We start from the raw sequence: 18,351 nt of genomic DNA, 5'->3' as shown, positions 1-18,351 counted from the left end.
TTATGCATTTTAGTAATAAAATCTAAGTACACTTAAATATATACATCTCTTTAACTAATTCATTTTATTGTTATATGTAGCTTTGCAGCTGTTAACTGCTTTAAGTAGGAGCTTTTCATGTTATTTCTGGCATCTGTGGCTTTTTTCCATCAAATGTTACTTCTCTAAGCCACTTTATTAACATCAAAGGCAGGTGAATTATTTAAGGATTAGAATGAAACACCCCTTAGTAACAATTGTTAATTGACTTCAGATTAGTGCTTTGGCACTACTTAATGTAGCTGCTGTAATATAACTTCACAGCAGATGCTAGCCAGTAGCGTAGTATAGGCCTGCAAACTTACGATGGTCAAAACCACATTCTCCATGTAATTCAAAAGTTTCACATGATATCTTGCTCTGCTTTTGAAATGAGGGGAAGAGGAAGACAGACAACTTTTGGTGGAAAAGAATCACAAGTCAGTGATTCATTAAATCTCGTTCTATCTCGTGCTTACAAATGGATACAGAAATGATTCTCTGTGAAATGGTAGGTATCTCCATAAGTTCTGTTTCCAAAATTTCTGAGGAACAGTTCATCACAGTGTGAAAAATGTCCATATTTACAATTGAAGCACACCCATTTTTTTTTGTGGCAGTATGACAAGTTGGGCATCTTCCAACATTTCACAATCTCAACCTGCTTTAGCATATAGTTTTATGTTTGTCCTTTGAAAGACCTGGAATTTTCATCAGAAGTGACATTTTGGCAGCATGTTTTAGAACTTCAGATCTTTTCAGGAAATCTTTTCCCTCAAATATTTTGACTGCTGCATTTTCAAATATGGACATGACACAACTGAACCAGCCTCACAAAAGAGGCTGATACTTAAATCAGGCTGATGGCAGTACCGTCTGTGGAGGGTCACAATTTGCATGCCACTTCAGCTGAAGCAGTTGTGTGGTCTTTTTGTATTGCTTTGTGGTGAAATTCATCCCATGGCTTGTACCAATACAAAACCTCTATGTCACCTAAATCCCACTATGTTTCAATGAGAGATATATGGCACACAAGTAGAATAACCTTTGCTGGGGGCTCCCTGGAGTGTTTAATGAGGACATTATTAGAGCTGCCTCCTGTGTCAGAGGAGTGCAAGGTGGAGTTTTTGAGGCTAGATGACCAGTTGCTTGTTGCAACCCTGTGGAAAGCTTGAGCTCATAACTTTAAAATGTGCCGGCTGGCTTTGTAGCGTGATTTACAAGGTAAGGCTGTGCAAAACCCACCAACAGCAATTTGCATACATTTTGGAAAATGGAGCTGGTGTGCTCACTTTACAGTGCTTTGGGACATCCCCTTCCTCTATCTGTACTTTGAGTTTCAGTGTTGTGTGAACCTAAAAACTCAAAGTGAAACTGGCCATAGCCATGCAGACGTCATTGTTCTGTTGTGAGCAGCAAATCTGTTACTGCTGATACAGACTGAACTGTCTCCGATCCCAGCCAAAAGGTCTGCAGGAGCCATTTACAGTTACTGCAAAGAGGAGGCTTTGGCCAGGGATAGTACTGTAAGTCAGCTGCCTTTCCTCTGCACCATGTACTCACATGTACCCTGTGTCATTTGCAACGTTTCCATGTGTATATGTCTGCCTTGTTTAAAGATAGGAGCTGTGTGGAGCAAGAGAATAGACTGGGTGAAAAACAAATTTTCAAGGTTCTGTTTTCAAGTAATTACAAATATCAAGGATTTCTTGTTCGAGTATAAAGCCAAAGTAAATTTCTGAGGTCTGTGGTCTGCAGAGTTTTTACAACTCAGCTAACAGAGGTACTTTTCGTTTTGTGGAACACTCATTTTTGGTTCATATCAAAGAGTCTAAATTGCTCCTGAGTGTAAACTAAACTTGTAATCTACAACTTCAGCAGGTTTAAAAAGCAGTGAGATGACTTTTTAGTTAAATTAGTTTTGAATCAGAAATTTCTGTTAAAGATATGAATATCCATATAAGACAGACACAAGCATTGATGAGAGTAATTTTCTTCATAAAAATCTAGTGAACATTATGTGAATATGAGAAAAACTAACTTTAATTTCACTACATTTCATTTAGGGCTTTACCTATTTTCTAGCAAAACAGCACAACTATTCTGATTTTCCATTTTGTAATGAATACTTGAGAGCTGCTAACAAATGAAAGGCAATGAATTAAAAATGTATGGTTTGATGTAAAAGTCAAGTATTTATTATAGAAATCTACACAGTTCTGGTGTTTTCACACAGCACTGATTTATTACTCTAAATAAAGATTCAAAATTTACAGATAACAGTAAAACAAGTCAATTGACAAATTATTAAAATTCCTATACTGATGCTTCACATTTCCTTACTCAAGTTCATAAAAAATTACCATCACTGTTTTTTTCTTAGTTATTAAAAAAAAAAAAAAAAAGAGAAGAAAAAGAAAGTTTCAGTAGTAGAGAAAAATAACAACTTTTTGCATCCCCTTAAATCAGGGTATTCCGTAACTGCAAAGCAAGCCAACTTATAATTAAACATCATTTATCTAGAGTAACTATCCTGTTGTATGAGAGGACCCCAACCCACAGTTTTTAGAAACAGGTACCAAATTTCAAGTAAATAGATGTGCATAGTTGCTCTGAATTTTGGTTCTGCAGAGAACAGATGTAGAGTTTAGCTCTTAGACTGAGTATTCCCCATATCTGTAGATGTGAATATTTGAGACTTGCCTTTTGAATCAAGGCAGAATAGTTCATTCTGCTGAACCACTTAAATTGTTTAACGAAATCTAACCCATTAACCCTCATCTGCAAGATACAACAAATATTGAACAATTCTGCCTTCTCAAGCACTTTTCAGGAGTTACCACATTTACTGCTATGTGTTCAATGGAAACAAGTCCAAACTCCTTTGATCTCCATCACCTTATCTGAAGAAAATGTCATTACCTGCTTGCTTTTCACTCAGTTATTAGTGACTAACTAAACACATCTCTGTTTCTTCAGCTGACTGCAGAACTTTGAGGTCCTGCAAGCAGCTCTTGCTGTATTTGCTCTTTCTAGAATTGCCCTCAACTATATCTTTCTCAGGGCAATCACATCTCAGGTCTTCTTTTGGATAGAATGAGTACACTGCTGATCACAAGAGGCATCCAGACTGTACTGCGGAAACAGAGTGAGAGGGACCTTGTGGACATGCACACACATGCAGACTTGTGCACACACACACACACACACACACACACACACACACACAGAGGTTTGAGCAAACACACAGAGTACTCAGCCTGTGCTAATAAGGGGACTAAAACCTGGCAGATCTGCAGGTGATATAACCCTGTCCATCTCCTGACGTTTCTGCCTGATTGCACAGGCTGACTGGTTTTGAACATGCAGAGAGAATCTTTGCCATGTGATTGTTACTCAGACACCATCTTTGTAATTTAGATTATGAAAAGCTTCTGGTGACTTTCAGGTTTTGTCATCAACAGCATGTTTTTGGCGTGGGTGGTGTAGCTGTGACAAGCCCACTACATCGTGATGAAAGCATAAACTATTTCAGGTACTCTGCTATAATAACTTTGCTGTGCTTAATTAAGTCACAGATTAACCCAATAGGAAGAACAATCAGGAGTACATCTGTTCTACAGTGTCTGAAGCTTATCAAAATGATAAGTCACACATGGAGGCCTGACCTTATGGGGAAAAGGAGGAGGTATGGTACCCCTGGACTCCTGCCACAAGTGGCACGCTCTTCTCATAGTTGCATGGTGCATAAAAAGCCCTGCTTGTTCCGGTTGTGTGCTGGCAGCTGGTGTTACTATGCACACACAGCAAATGTACAACCTCACTCCACCGCATTTTCTGAGATACAAGTTTGTTGGGATATTAAACTCCTCCTGAAACTTTATTTCTAGGAAATGGTCACACACGTGCCTAAGCAGTGACTTGCATTGGTCCTCTCTGCAGTCCTACAAAGGTCTGCCCACCCTTCCTTCTATCACCCTGTCTCTACTAAGCTTTCCAATAGCTGTCCAGGCTGGTGGTCTTTGGGATGAGCGTGCAGAGATGCTGTCATATCACTGAAATCTTGGCTGTTTTTCCTATTCTCTTTCCTTCCTCCCCTGATTTCCAGTGCTTATTTTAATTTATAGTGATAGAAAGTTCTTTGTTGGTTGGGCAGTTAGGACCAATCAGATCAGGTGGGAGAACTGTGCATCATTAATTTAAGTGGAGAGTACAAATTCAATGCCATAATAAACCTGAGCTTGAAGATCATTTTTTGTCCTCTGGAGAGATAGATAACATATCACAGGACAAAACTGCTAGGCCCTGCTCCCCACTTTGAATGGCCATCAACTGTGGTGTATTGAAGTAGGAAAGAGTGGGTGACTCAGTTTCCTGCAAGTACAGACTTAATGATGCTACACAGTACAGCCCAGAGAAATGAGAGCTGGTGAGACGCTCCATGCTTGACCCTAATGGGCAGTGTTCAGGATGTTGGTCAATGTTCTTCAAACAAAAACAAACTCCAGTTTGTTCTATAAAATGAGGAATGCAGCACAGAAAACTGGGTCTGTGCCGCAGAAAGCCCAGTGATAGTGGTAACTAAGAATTTTGTACTGTGTTGAGTAATACTGCTCTGCAAGGCGAGGCAGGAGAAGGAACAATTTAGCACAGTGTATGTTCAGATTTATAGAAAATCAGCTCCATGGAAACTGCCAGTAGAGCAGTACTGACGGGTTTGCATTAAGCGAGCACAGCAGCAAAGCAAAACAATGCTGGGAAACAGATTGGTTTTGTTCTCAGCTACTATGCACAAATGAAACTTTATTAAGACATGTTGGCTTGCTCTGGCAGCAGCCTGAAAATTGCCTCCTAAAAATCCAATGACCTAGGATCTGCTCCCTCTCCCATTGCCACTGTTTGTAAGTCAGTGTACAGTGAACTGGTACACTAAAGCTTTTGGGGCCTAGGAAGCGCAGGAACAGGCTGCCCACATGCAAGCTAAAGACAGTTGCTCTGCTCTCCAGTGAAGCTGCATGCATGGAGAAACGTGTAATCACTACCAGCTACTTGGCAGTTACTTCTGTAAGTTTAAAAGATAATTGCCGTGTTGGGCCATGCGGTCCTTGCAGCTCATGTATACAGCTCTCCTTGAACTCATGTAGATTTGCCTGGAAGGAGCAAGGGCAGTGTAGGATCACCCTTATATTTTCTCAGGAGTAGAGAAAGGAGGAGAAATCATGCTTTTACCTTTGCAAACTGAAAATCTCCCTCCTTCCCCATCTGACAGCTGTGCCGTGTTTCTATGTGCAGCTGTGCCACAAGCTTTTTTTTCCACCTATAGGCTTTTTCTGAAAAGCAGCGAATTGACAAGGAATCTGTTCTGAAAAACTCAAGTTAGGAAAACATTGCATACTAACATCACGTAGACTGGAAACAGATTTATTTCTTTTCAGGCCAGACTTTCACTCCGGCCATTTCCATAACAGAATGTGCTTTTACAAACAAAGCAAGGAAAATTGGTGAGGAAAGGTAAATCTTTTATTACCCAAGCTGGGGAGAACCAGACAAACTTCAAGGCAGACCAATTCTTCCTTAGATGCAAACAAGCACATTCATGAGATCTGGTTTATCATATGGCTGGCTGCATTCATGTCTTCTTTGTTTCATTTTTCCACAAACACTTTCTGTTTGTCTGAATGCCTGTGGTGATGCCAATTTTATGATCTTTTTAGACACACATGAACTAACACACTTCATGCCATTCTCAATTCTACATTTTAAAGGAAGTTACTCCAGAACTCACCTCAGGAAGAGAAGGCAGACAAAGGCAAGGCAGACAAAGCCACTATTGATTTCTAGTTCATCCATTAAGAAAGGGCACAGTATTACAAATGTCCTTTTATCACATGTACATGTATTTTTACACTACACATTGTGGTTTCTAAATTACTTGCAAAACCTACTGCAGATTATGTTTTTAAAATTCAGAAAGTGTGTTTGTAAAATATTTCCAGATAACTTACACTTGTTTTGTAAAAATTTATGTACAAATATGCCAACCCTAACTATGATTCTACGATTCTATGACAATATATACTATAGCAAAATACTGATCATACCTACCGCGCTATGCAATGAATTATGGCTCAGTATTTTCACATGGTGGCATACAGTCTTACAGATTTCCAACGGCACTGTTGTTATTCGCTTCCACCATGATAATATCATGTGGCTCCAGTTAATATGAGAGCTTGTAATTAGAAATTACAATGGTAAATGCTGTAACTACACAGTAAGAGACTTGTCCTGAAAATCCTAACCAGCTGGCAGGAGCGCATTTAATACAATTTACGCTAATAATTGTTGAAGAACTTGCATGCATGGGCTGGAGCTGTGGTCAAACCCCACTTTCAGGTTGGGAGCTTAACCATCTGTATCTGCGTGACAGCAAGCCATCTGTATTTCTGTGTGCACTTTACATCTTATCACACTCTAAGACCATGCATGTAGCAGATGTTAATTTTGGTGTTAAAACTCATCTTGGACTTGGCATGAGGCTGAAAATGCTCATGCTGCATTTTGTTGCGCCTTATTTTGGCAGATAACTTAAGGTTTATTGTAACTTCTACCAGTGCAGTCTGACGGGAGGGTCCTACTGAATTTTTATGTGAATCTGTGACTGAGAAATTGCCTTCTGACAGCTGAATTTTCTACTGACCTCCAGCTCACACTAATTTTGAATGCACACTTGCAGAAATATGTCCTGAACATACTTGTGAAAATGTGTCAAAATCATGGAGGAAATACTAATTAGATTTCACTTCTGCTGTTATTCTCAGCACTCTGCAGGATCTTAAATTTGTAGATGTGTGGAATAACAGAAGACTTTTCAGTTAATTAAAAAAATCTTTGCACTGGCTGAGTACAGAAAGCAACTTTATTTAGTTTACTTCACTAGTTTACTTTTTGCTGGTTCATTTTCTGTAACCTATAGATCTTCCTGATCTGATACCTCATGTATTCATATGACTACAAATGCCAGTAAAAGTGAGAGACCAGAAATGAGCAGTAGAGTGGAGGGACTGACAGATATTATTTGTGTGAATTATACTGTTTGTGCACTATATCTATATCCAGATATTTACCATCAACTACGTTAATCAGACTATGTCCTGACATTACTAACCCTTTATTGTCTGAAGCTTCCAGAGATACTTTAGCCTTCAGCATGTTAAAAGGACCTTGGATGAATGGAGCTTTTTTCAATCATAAGTAAGTTTTCAGAGTTATCTTGCTGCAATTTCTGTTCTTGAAAGGAACCAGATCAACAAGCAGGCAGACTTTGACCCACTGCAAACTGCATTGGTTCTTCAGTTCACATGGCTAGAAGGGACCATCACGCAGCATGAAAGAATAACTCAGTCCCTGTTCCCATCAAACCCTTGACCTCTCTGTGAGACTGCCAACATGGATACCAGTTATGGAAGTAATCTAATGCACAAACAGTATTTACCAGGAATTAAACTGAGACCACCAAACAAATTTCACAGTGGAGTCCAAACAGCCATTAGGCTGAGGCAATTTTAGGTCACTACCAACTTGGGTCTGGTTCAAGAAAGCAATCTCAAGATAAAAGTCTCTACATCTCATCCTCCAAGTCCCTGAGGCATTCGATCCCTGAGTTCCTTTTCTGTTATAAACATAATTCCTGCACGAGATAAGAAGTTTTACTGTACATTCAGTAATCCAGGAAAAGATTAGAAACAGAAAAGAGGGGGGAGGAAAGGCATTTGAAACATTTTGCAGAGACAGAGAAAGTGCAGTATTCGTGTGAAGAAGTGGGAAGAAGCTCCAGAACTCTTTCCTAATGTAAGAGCACTTAATCACTCTATGGGAGAACCAGTGATCTGTCCTTCAGGATCTAATCGCTGACATCACACACTTTGTTATTCCATAGTGCTCCCTTAATAAGATTCCTACACTGAGTTATTTTAATTGTCTGTATGCGTTTGTTAATCTTTAAATACTTCACTTCTGCTTTGTTTCTGTCTTCATTTTTTTTTTGTTCCTTCTGTGAATACAAAAGTAAGGATGAACTGGCTCCTCAGAGAGAGTTCAACCTCCATGATAATGGGCGAGTGCTTTTAAGAGCACAGTTTTTGTCATATACATGCAGCTTTTAGAAGGAGCAGCAACAAAGGGTACAATCCTGACTGTAAGTAACACAAACTATGTTGCTAGTAGAAAAGCACGGAGTATACTTGTTATGTATTTGATAGTGTGTTTCAGCTCTTGCAGGGAGCTGGTTTGTTTTCCTCACCTTTTTGCTCTCACAAATGAAAACTCTTCCACCCCTTCCTGCCCTGCATATTTGCTTTCTAGACAAGGAGGCAATGTCCAGGCAACATTACACACACACACACACACCCTCCAAGAGCGGGACACAGTAAATGTGTGACTGACTAGGAACAGAGCGGTGCACTCTTACCCGTTGTTCAGTACTAGAGTGCAGCCCATCCTATGGATGTAATTTAATGTGTCAGCAGTCAGGAATATTAAAAAGATTACCTACCTGATTTTGTGCCTGTAGATGAGCACACCCCAGCATTCCTCTCGTCAGTGTCCTCTCATCACTGCTGGAGAAAGTGCTACTGTGCTATGGATAGAAAAACCACTCTCAGTCAAATATATCTACCTACTTACTTTAGCACTGAGGTCAGAATTATCAGGGACTATCCCTCATGGTATGGCTCATTCCTTTCTATACAGTTATTACTGGTAATAAGCTGGCTCATCTCTATATGAGACTTTAAAGCAAGAGAAGTTTCCTAGTTAGTTTAACCCAAGTATAAAGCAGTGAGTATGATAAAGAAGTTTAGTTATTATGTGTGATAATAGTCAAGCCCATGTCTTCAGTAGTGGTTTTTCGTTCAGTAGAAGTTAATGTTTATAAAAGAAATGTGTATATTAGATTAAACCTGAATATGAACCCAAATATGGTCATTATAAAATAGCAAGAACTAAGGCTTTGGGTTATTAGTGTTCTTTAATGTGGGGTTTAAAATCTAGAGTACATTAAGTTTTACTAATTAATAAATTGGAAGCCTGATTGTTATGCAAATGCAAAACTGGAGTTGAAATCCAAAGTTCAAAATCAGGCCAATCTTTTGCTGCTGCACTGAGATGCTATGAATAATTAGGTAATAGTCTATGTTATTTACTCTAGAAGAAGGTACTCAGTGACTAATGACTGTAAGTTCACAGCAAGAGGTCTTTATTCAGCTCCTCTTCTGGCATCAGACATACTATATCACCAACTAGAGAAATGTCCAACACATGAAAGACTAATGAGGAAACAAATAAGTCACACATGAAGCTAGTTGTTGGCCGTAACAGTGGGAAGTAGTTGGCTGTCCATCACTAGAATGAGGTCAGACGGGGGATAGGGGTGGTTAGGAGACTAAGTGGATTTACAGAGAACAGCAATATAATATAAGTATCATATTTTGAGATGTTGCAACAGATGATGATCATGGTGATATGACATGTTCTTTCTGAAACAAAGCAAGCTCTGGAGTGCTCATGTTCTGCCAGAGCTGTTCCGTTCACAGTAGTTACCTCTAACTTTTTTTTTTCTTTTTCAGAATGTAGTCATAAAATAGACCATCTTGCATAAAACAATTTAGAAACTCTCTTCCTTCCTAGAAAATGCCTCCTGCCATTCTTGTAATTTGAGTAAGTCACTGAAAGCATTTTTTTTTAAGCAGCACTTCCTTCCATTTGCTTGCTCATTTGTGGTTGAAGTATATTTATTCACTTTGTAGCTCTCATCCTGCCAAGGAGCAAACATGCAACACAGGCCTCTAAAATAAACGACAGAGCTACTAAAGGCAATTTCTGTTATCCCCATTGTAAATCTAGAGGGAGGCCCAGATCCACAAGTTGTTTTGGCTCTAGGATCCTTGTTAGATGACCTCAATGGACAGCAGGGCACCTGAGCTGGAGTGAGGCCCCATAACCTTTCTTTGTATCTTCTTTCCACTAATGAATACAGACTCACAGTAATATAAATAAGAATAATAAGGATACTTGATAAAAACCTTGATAAAGTGGGATGCAAGATATTTCACTGTTGTCAGTATTTTCAGTGTCACATTTAAGCCTATTTGGTAGAATAGAGGGACAAGTAACAAGGAAGACTGAGCACAGTCTCTGTGCATAGCCACAAAGCCAGGGATTTAGTTTTTTTGGGGACAAGGAATGATTTTCTATGGCAAGCAAATATTCTTCACCCAAATGAGCTTGAAATTTTAAGTTGGCAAAAAAGTTTAAAGGAAAATTTCTCACTTGCTAGAATCTGCATTTGGTGATACAGAGTCGCAAAAGTTAGAACAGCTCCTTTTTCAGAGATCAGCATCCCAGTTGTTAGAGTAGCAAAGGGTTTCACAAGCAACTTTGAGGCATTATCTGCCTGTGACAATGGTAACATTTCCCATCACTTCCCTGCCTTTCTCTAAAGATTTTTAGTGGAAGTGCTGAAGGTATTAGCACCTGTCCATCCAAGTGTTTCCCACCTCCTATGACTGCATGTGTGTTGCAGTAAAGCTAAACCTTACAAACACACACAACAGGTTCTGCCTCTGGGGAATGGCCAGTGCCAAGCGATAGCTCAGCCTGAAGACACCTGTGATGACAGAGTTCATCTGGAGGAGTGTTTCAGTGCCCCACACCTCCACAGACATAACACCCTCTGCCTTTTCCATATGGCAGCATCATGCTTTGATGAACAAAGAACAGGAATATCTCTGCATCAGGTGGACCTGAAATTGCACAGGAAAGAGTGTGACAAGACATTTTCACCTTGTGGAAATCTTGTTTGCTATGGTCAGTTTTGCCATGTATAAAACCTTTACCCTTTGTGGGTTGACAAAATGTAAAGTCCAGCATCTGAGCAGGGGCCATCATTGAAGGACCATTTCAAGACAATCAGAAAAAGACCACTCCTTAAAAATTACAGAGACTTTTCTTCAGCAGTGCAGGCAGTATTCTATTTGGTTTAGGTTGTGTTTCACTGGCTTTCTTGACAGCGGGCTTCCTTGTACTTCCATTACTGCCTGCCACAGCAACAGGCAGAGCCATCACTAGCTTGGAAGAGGTGATTAGCATAGGAGGAACACAGGCCCAAGGAGAGACAAGAACGACGTCTGCATCCTTTGGTAAACACCTGGGATGAAAAAGGAAGGCTGTGCTTTGTGTTCTTGTCCAGGCATGCTGCCAAGTGTTTGCAGTTCATCTCTGACTAAGAGAAAGTTAAAGTAGGCCTGCTCACGGAAATGTGACCCTTCCAGAGTCACTTTTGCAAGAATGAGAGAACTTCTGGAAACGTGGGTAGGAATTACTTGCTGAGGTGGGGTAATAGTGCCAGTGTGATGAGAAGCCCATGAGAAATGCTGTACTTGCCCAGGAAGGAACAGCCTGTACTCTGATTACGACAGTAAGAGAAAGACCAGTACTGAGTATGTAGCCAAGGTTTCAGAAGTTACGGCCCCACCACACACACCCAACCAGATCCAAAACCCCAAACCCCAGCTCCTTCCACCAATACAGAGCTTTGCAAAGAGTGGCAGGAATGCCCTCCCAGGAATGTCCATTAGGAAGGTAAAAGGGCCTTATGTGCTTTTGCCTGATTCCCTTGCTTTAATCTTTTTCTCCTTTTTTTTTTTTCTGATAAATGCTTCCAGCATGCATAATGCTAGCTCTCTGCATACTCTCACATCTTCTCCTTCTCTTTTCAGATCAGTAGAGTAGCCAGATTCTTGCTCTCATGTATTAGAACTCCTTTTACAAGCTACTCACTGAACTGAGTAATTTTACTGGCTCAGGACAGGTACAGTCCCTCATAATTACACGCCACTTCCCCACTCTGAATGGTAGCCAAGTCTTTGTGCTGTGTGTTGCTTATCACAATAAGATTAAAAATAGTTTTATAACAATATGCAAAGTGCTGCTAAATCTTGTTCTGCCCACATTAAAAGCAGATGCCCAGGCAGACTGAATAAGATTGAGCAAATTTATTGAGTTAATTTAGATGCATAAAAACTTCACAAGGATCAGCTTAAGTCTGTGTTTAAATAGGACTGGCAATATTTTCAGATTTAAGAAAATACTGTTTCAGTATAGACTGAACCCTCTTGTTTGGAGTTACAGTACCCTCAAGGTCCAGCCCTGATACCAGTGAAAAATCAACAGAAATCTGGATGGATAAGGAAGAGTTCAGACTCATTTTAGGGTATCTCTCCCAACCTAAAGAGTGTATGTGTAAAGAACCAAATTCGTTATAGTAGCAGGAGTTACTACAAATATCCCCCCAAAATAATTATCTAATGAATTAAAACTTTAAAAATATTAGAAGTCAGAGAAAATAAAATGTTCTGACTATTCACAAGGTTTTAGGTAAGCCTTGTTTCTCTGCCTTTCACTGCTGCTCCCTGAATTCTAAATCAAGAGACTCTCAAAGTCAGGAAGCCAGACAGACTTCCAAAATATGTGGTGACGCTCAGGGGCCTGTGAACCGGAAACGGACATTTACTGTCTTCTTTCCCAACCCAAATGGCTCCAAGTATCTGTGGCTGATGTTCTGGGATTTTGGGTTGTGGCCAGAAGACCTAACCTGAGCGACTGGCAGCGCACAGGTCATGGAGGTCATGAGTCGCTTCATCTCCACCCACTTCTCTTGCAAGGAGAGTTTACAACACTGGCACTTTCACAACAGGAGAGAGAGGAAAAAAAAAAAGAGGATGTTTTTAATCCATCAGACTGCTGCTGATTCAGTAATAATAAACATGAGTCGGTTTCCTTGATTATTCTGTACACAGCAAACATTTGTGTAATGTGTCTGTTAAGTACGTGCTCTGTAAGGACCTCTCATTGAAGTGTGTCTGCGTCAATAACAAATATATGAAAATGTGGCTTTGTGTGAGTTTTTGCGTGCCTGCATGAGCAAGAAAGAGAGCAAGAACTCAATTCCCAAAACCCTTAGTCATCCTCTGATCTTTATTTCTGAGGGTGATCAAAGTACCAGCTTTTGGGAAGACAATTTGTCTCTGCTAGGCTAAAGATATTAAGGTCAGAAGATAGCATGGTTCCCAACAGCCTGCTAGGAATGAATGCAGTAAAAGTTTTGGATGTTTGCAGTCAGCAAGAAGGGAGTTTGTTGCTGCTGTTGCTGCTGCTTTTGCTGTGCCTCTTGCTGTGTTACAGACATCTTGACTGGCCTCACTGATTTAATGATGAGTGTTTGTTGGCCTGCAAAATGCAAACACATTGTAAGACTGTTTGTATGCTAGCTAAACTTTTGCAGGCAGTTTACATGCTAGAATGCGCTCTTTGCACACGTTGGTCTGTATTCCCAAAGTGTATTTTTCTCTCCCAGTGCAGACTTGCTTTTGCTCTTATTTCACCTTTATGTTGCAAAACACAGTAATGTTGCCTAACTTTTGATCTTATGAGTAGAGTAAGGTCATTTACATGACAGCTAGGCTAATTTACAATTTGTTGAAAAACTACAACTGTATTCAGAAACAAAATAGAGAGGACAATTGTACAGAAAGGTCAACATTTAATTTTGAAACACTTCTTACATTTCAGTATTAACCTCATTTTTTTTGGGGGGAGGGGGAAGAGCTAAATCAGGCCAACACTAAATGCTTTATTTATTTCAGATACAACATTTCAGATCAAAGGAAAATGATATATTGTATGTTTTCCATTTTCCTTCCCCTTTCTCCATATCCCATCCCTCATTTTTTCCAGCTTAGTCATGGCCTGAAACATTTAACATTTACACAACTGTATCTCATAGACTTACAGAAGGGGAAGTACTTAGGGACTTTGCTGGATCATGACTTACATTTATCATTGGTATTAAAACGACAATATATAGGAGAAGATAAAATTTGAAGTTTAAACTAAAATACATATGGTAGCTGATACTGTATGATTACAGTGTATTGATATGATATTAGAAGTGACCAAAAAAAGCCCTACATATTAAGGTTACAAATACAGATAGGAAAAGAAATACAAAAGGAAAGCCAAAGGACAAAAAGCTGCTGATTTTTCTTGCCACTTTTCTTCAAAACTTTTTTACCTCTTCTATTTTTAGTAAAATCTGATCCACGCTTCTGGTGATCTGCGTCTTGTATCTCAGTGCCACGCTAGACCAGAGCTCCAGGACTGGACTACTTCTAGATGAAGGCTTTTAACATTAGATCTGACTGTACCATTACCACTCTGTCTTTTGTCTCAGTTCTTAGACTCAGCTAACGCAGAAATGTAGATCTGAATCTGGATCCAGTGCTTTAATACCAGACTATCTGTGTTTCGACGTTTTATGCAGCTGCTCCTTCCACCCCCCCAAAAAAAAACAAAAACAAAAAACAACCCACAAATGACAAAACAACATAAAACAATTAATGAAACACACAGGGTGAAACTTTAGTCCTGCTGAACTCTCACAGACCTTAATAGAACCTGAATATCATTTAACATACTTACTTTCTGGCAATCAACCAAAAACCCTTCCCAGTAGCTTGAGAAGCCATATCCCCCTCTATCCCAGTTTATCTTTCCATCAAGGCTTTGCCAAATAATGCATCTCACCCAGACATAGCGTGCAACTCCTAGTAATGTTATGTTTCTCACTCCTGCCACTCATCCACTAACAGCTGTAGTTTCCATTGCCTCCTCCCCACAAAAGATTTCTGCCTTCCTTCCCCACCATGGCATTTCCTATGCCAGAAAAAGACACATCAGATCCAGTCTCCTTTTCCAACTCTCAGGACTCCTGTTTTTTAGTCTGCTAAATTCAGTTTATTCCCTCATTTAGAGTATTACTCATAAACTTCAATTACTGAAATGTCTTCATGGATAAACAAAAAGCAACGAGTTAAAAAGCAGTAAGGAAGTTTCAGGTTAGACACTAGGGAGAAACAATAATCTGGAAACTACTGACATATCTCATAAATATTTGGGAGACATTTTCTACTTCCAGATGTCACTGACTGCTGAGAGAGCTCTGGGCTAAGCTCTCCATCTCAAGATGAGCTTCAGTCATACAAAAAATCAAAGAGAGGAGGCACATGCAAAGCCTGAACTGGGGACAACATAGTCCTGTCTGTGCCAGCTCACAGCGCCACGCAATGTGCTGTGTGCTCTGAAGGTGTGTGGGAGTGTCCTGATGCCGTTGTGCCCCTGAGAGCATGGGGGCATGCACACCACCATCTCTCCAAAGGTCTGTTGACCTTAAGGCAACCTTTACAGTGTATTTCCTAGACATTGTTTAGGATTGGTGCAGAAGGTTTGCATGTGTTTCATGGGACATGTATGGGTTTAGGAGATGAGGCGCTAGCTGAGACGGGAATTTCCATCCAGCTCAGCAATCCTGTGACGTTTTGCGATTTACGCATTGTCTGTCTTCAGCCAGCTGGACAGCAGTCCCGGCTCCTTGGCACTTCTGGCACATTTTTCCAGTAAGCTCTAATAAAATGCTTCCTATCGTCCCATTTCGTTGGAATGAGGAGGGTTCCCACAGAAAGTGTGCAAACTTGGCCTAACACAGCAAAGACAATGTTATCCCAGCACAGCCGACATGAAATAAACCTTTCTTATCATGCAATAATCAAAGGGCTTTTCAGATGACTCTGACACTCCTTTTAGGTACTGTGGGATAATATGTTAGGTGCCAGACTGTCACATTTATCCTCAGTTCTCCTCTGAACTGGAAATAAGGATAAAAATTTTAATGACACTGTCCTTAGACATGGCTTCGCAATATACTACATGTCTAGACTGCTGCAAAATTAGAAGGATTTTGTTTGAATGATTTGTTTATATGACTCCCGTAATAAATAGCCCAAGTCTCTCTAGTTGTATTAAAAACACATTGGAGCAAATTCTATGCCTCATTACACCACGGCAAGTGCACCGTCAGCTATCAGGAGTTACTCTTTGAGAACGGAATTTGTTTTGCCATGTTTGTAGTCATTGCACCGATGAGAAGTTTGGCTCCAGGGTGTTGCATGCATTGGAGTATCAAGGGGTGTAAAGCTGGAGGAAGCCTAAGGCTTTTGAACTAAGAGGAGAGAATTAAATCAGGTTTTGACTTCATCTAGTCTCATAATTCATCTGCAATAGAGATGATGCATGAGAAATGCAGAGTACTGAAAGATTCAGAAACCAGAGCCTAGCCCAAAGGAGAACAAATGGAAACATCATTGCCTAGAATTGATGTGTTTGTGACTTCAACCTAAGCAGAAGCAGGCCTTGCAGAACACTGTGTCATCCAGAAGATGGATGCTTTGCTAGAGAAAGTTATGATGCTTTCTCTGTAACCCATTTGCTCCAGACTTTGGCTGCCCTGCCCTGATTGTACTCAGACTTATTCAGTCTTGCAAGTTAAGTAGCTCAGACATGTCTGGTCCTTGAATGTGAGAGTGGTGGGAGGTCCCAGTTACAAAAGTCTCAGGCCAAGAAGATACAGCTGAAGAATCAGTGTCTGAGCCTGCAGGAGCTGGGATACTGCTTAGCCACGCTACCCCAGCCTTGTTTAAGCAGACAGCCAGTTTCTACTTTACTTTTTTCTTACACATGGTGGGGGGTTCCCCAAAGCTGTGTACTCAGAGCTGGGGGAGTCTCTATGCCCCTCTGTATTCATGGCAGGCTTTGTGCATTCTGAGACAGCATCTGCTGTGCACCAGGAAATGCCCAGAAGAATTTAACTGTGAATCACAGATTTCACAGGTTGATGTCAAAATCACATGATTTTTCTTTCCCTGTGCCATGATCAAGTTCTTTTGGAGTAGCTGACTCAAACACCCAAGGCTGTCTGTCATGAGCTGGAAGGTTTCTGTGCCAGGAAGCTCATCCCCAGGGCTCCAGGGGAAAAGCTGGTGGAGGTGCTGCCTTCAGACAGCAACAATTTTTCCCCAGCACTACCCAAGCAGTTGCAGCTGTGGGTCTCCACAGCTTTGCCCCCAGCTGCAGAAGCTGCAGAGAATGAGGTAAACAAGGCTGAGGGATACAGCTACTTTGAGGAGGTGCTTCAAAAAGGGCCTTTTTCTGAGGCTGAAGAGCCCAGCTTGCTGAACGTGACAAAGATGCATTCTGTGTGGAGGAAAGAAACCTCAGTTGCTGCCAAAAAATTGTGTTCCAGATGCGAGCTGACGAACTGTCACTGCAGAAGGTTAGGATGATACAGGCCACCTTCCAGGAAATCTGCAGGAAGCAAAGCACTGAGCTGCAAAGGCAATGCAGAAGAGGCAGTACAGTAATAGAAAACCTCTTATCTCTTCAAAATCATGAAGCCATCGCCATCCTGCCTTCTGCTCAACAGGTTGGCTCAGGTAGGTCATCTATGAGGCCACGAAGATGAAAGCTTACCAAGTGAGATCTCTCCTTTGCATATGGAGGCCTGTGCTATAGTTAATATTGTAAGTTGGTCTGGAAATGTGTCCAGTGCTAAAATCCTTGGGAACTCCTGTCTCTTTTTCTCTGATGAAAAAAAGCTCAGTGTGTGGCTGGCAATAGAGCCAGCAATCTACAAGTGATGCTTTTTGCTATTCTCTGGTCAGTGGAAACATTTGCAGAAACGACAGCCTGGTGACCCTGGAGGAGTGCTAGCACACCTGATGACATGCCAAATTGAGTGTGACAGCGCACATTAAGCCCATCTGTGTGGCTTCAGTCAGGTCCCTTTCTCAGCAAGGAGCTGGTGACTAACCCCTAAGCGTTAACAGGGAGCAAGTTCCCTCAGCAGTAGCTGAGGCTGGGAGCTGAGAGAAGAAGATGTCATTACTCTGATGCTGGTTGCCATCACCTGACTCAGGCATTTCAGGGGAGACCAGCTGTTTAGGTGAGCCACCTTTACTTTAACTGTTTAACTTTGCCTTGAAGAGGCCAGAGGTACTTAGTATGTCAAGCATCCTGCCCCACTCCATTGACCGTGCCCCTTTACAGGCACTCATCTTTGGCTCTGCATGTGAAAGTACAAGTCAGGAAGCTAATATGAGCTGGAGAATCAAAAAAGGACTGCCCTTGCAGGTGCACTTTTGTAATCCCAGTACAACCTGAGTGTGCCAAATAGTACAGTGTTTAGTGCAGAATTCCATTTGGATCCAGGTAGGATGCCTCAAGCATTTTAGGCATGGGAACTACAGCAAGTATTTTTCTAACTGAACCATGCTGTAACGCTTCAGTGAGGATATCAAGAACATGGGAAGGAGAGAAACTGGACTGAAGCTGCAAATCTTCTTCTAAAAGAGAAGATGGTCTTAATGATAGTAAAAGCCTGGG

The 18,351-nt window shown here is 40.8% G+C and overlaps 1 long non-coding RNA gene across 2 annotated transcripts; it reads left to right on the top strand.

Annotated features, from left to right (window-relative positions):
- The first annotated feature begins 1,437 nt into the window (after positions 1-1,437).
- Positions 1,438-18,096, top strand: LOC130596743 (uncharacterized). 2 transcript variants are annotated; one of them, XR_008971592.1, is made up of 3 exons: positions 1,438-1,544; positions 17,213-17,402; positions 18,016-18,096. It is a non-coding gene; the product is annotated as an uncharacterized LOC130596743 (long non-coding RNA). The 2 variants fall into 2 exon arrangements; XR_008971591.1 differs by lacking the exon at positions 1,438-1,544 and having other exon boundaries at positions 17,149-17,402.
- Positions 18,097-18,351: the final 255 nt, after the last annotated feature.

The sequence above is a fragment of the Pezoporus wallicus genome, unplaced genomic scaffold, assembly GCF_028554395.1.
Source record: "Pezoporus wallicus isolate ANWC-B61680 ecotype Strahan unplaced genomic scaffold, APGP_CSIRO_Pwel_v1 contig_6923, whole genome shotgun sequence".
Lineage (NCBI taxonomy): Eukaryota > Metazoa > Chordata > Aves > Psittaciformes > Psittacidae > Pezoporus > Pezoporus wallicus.
Note: the sequence above shows the minus strand (reverse complement) of the source record. Positions and strands in the feature narration are given on the sequence as shown.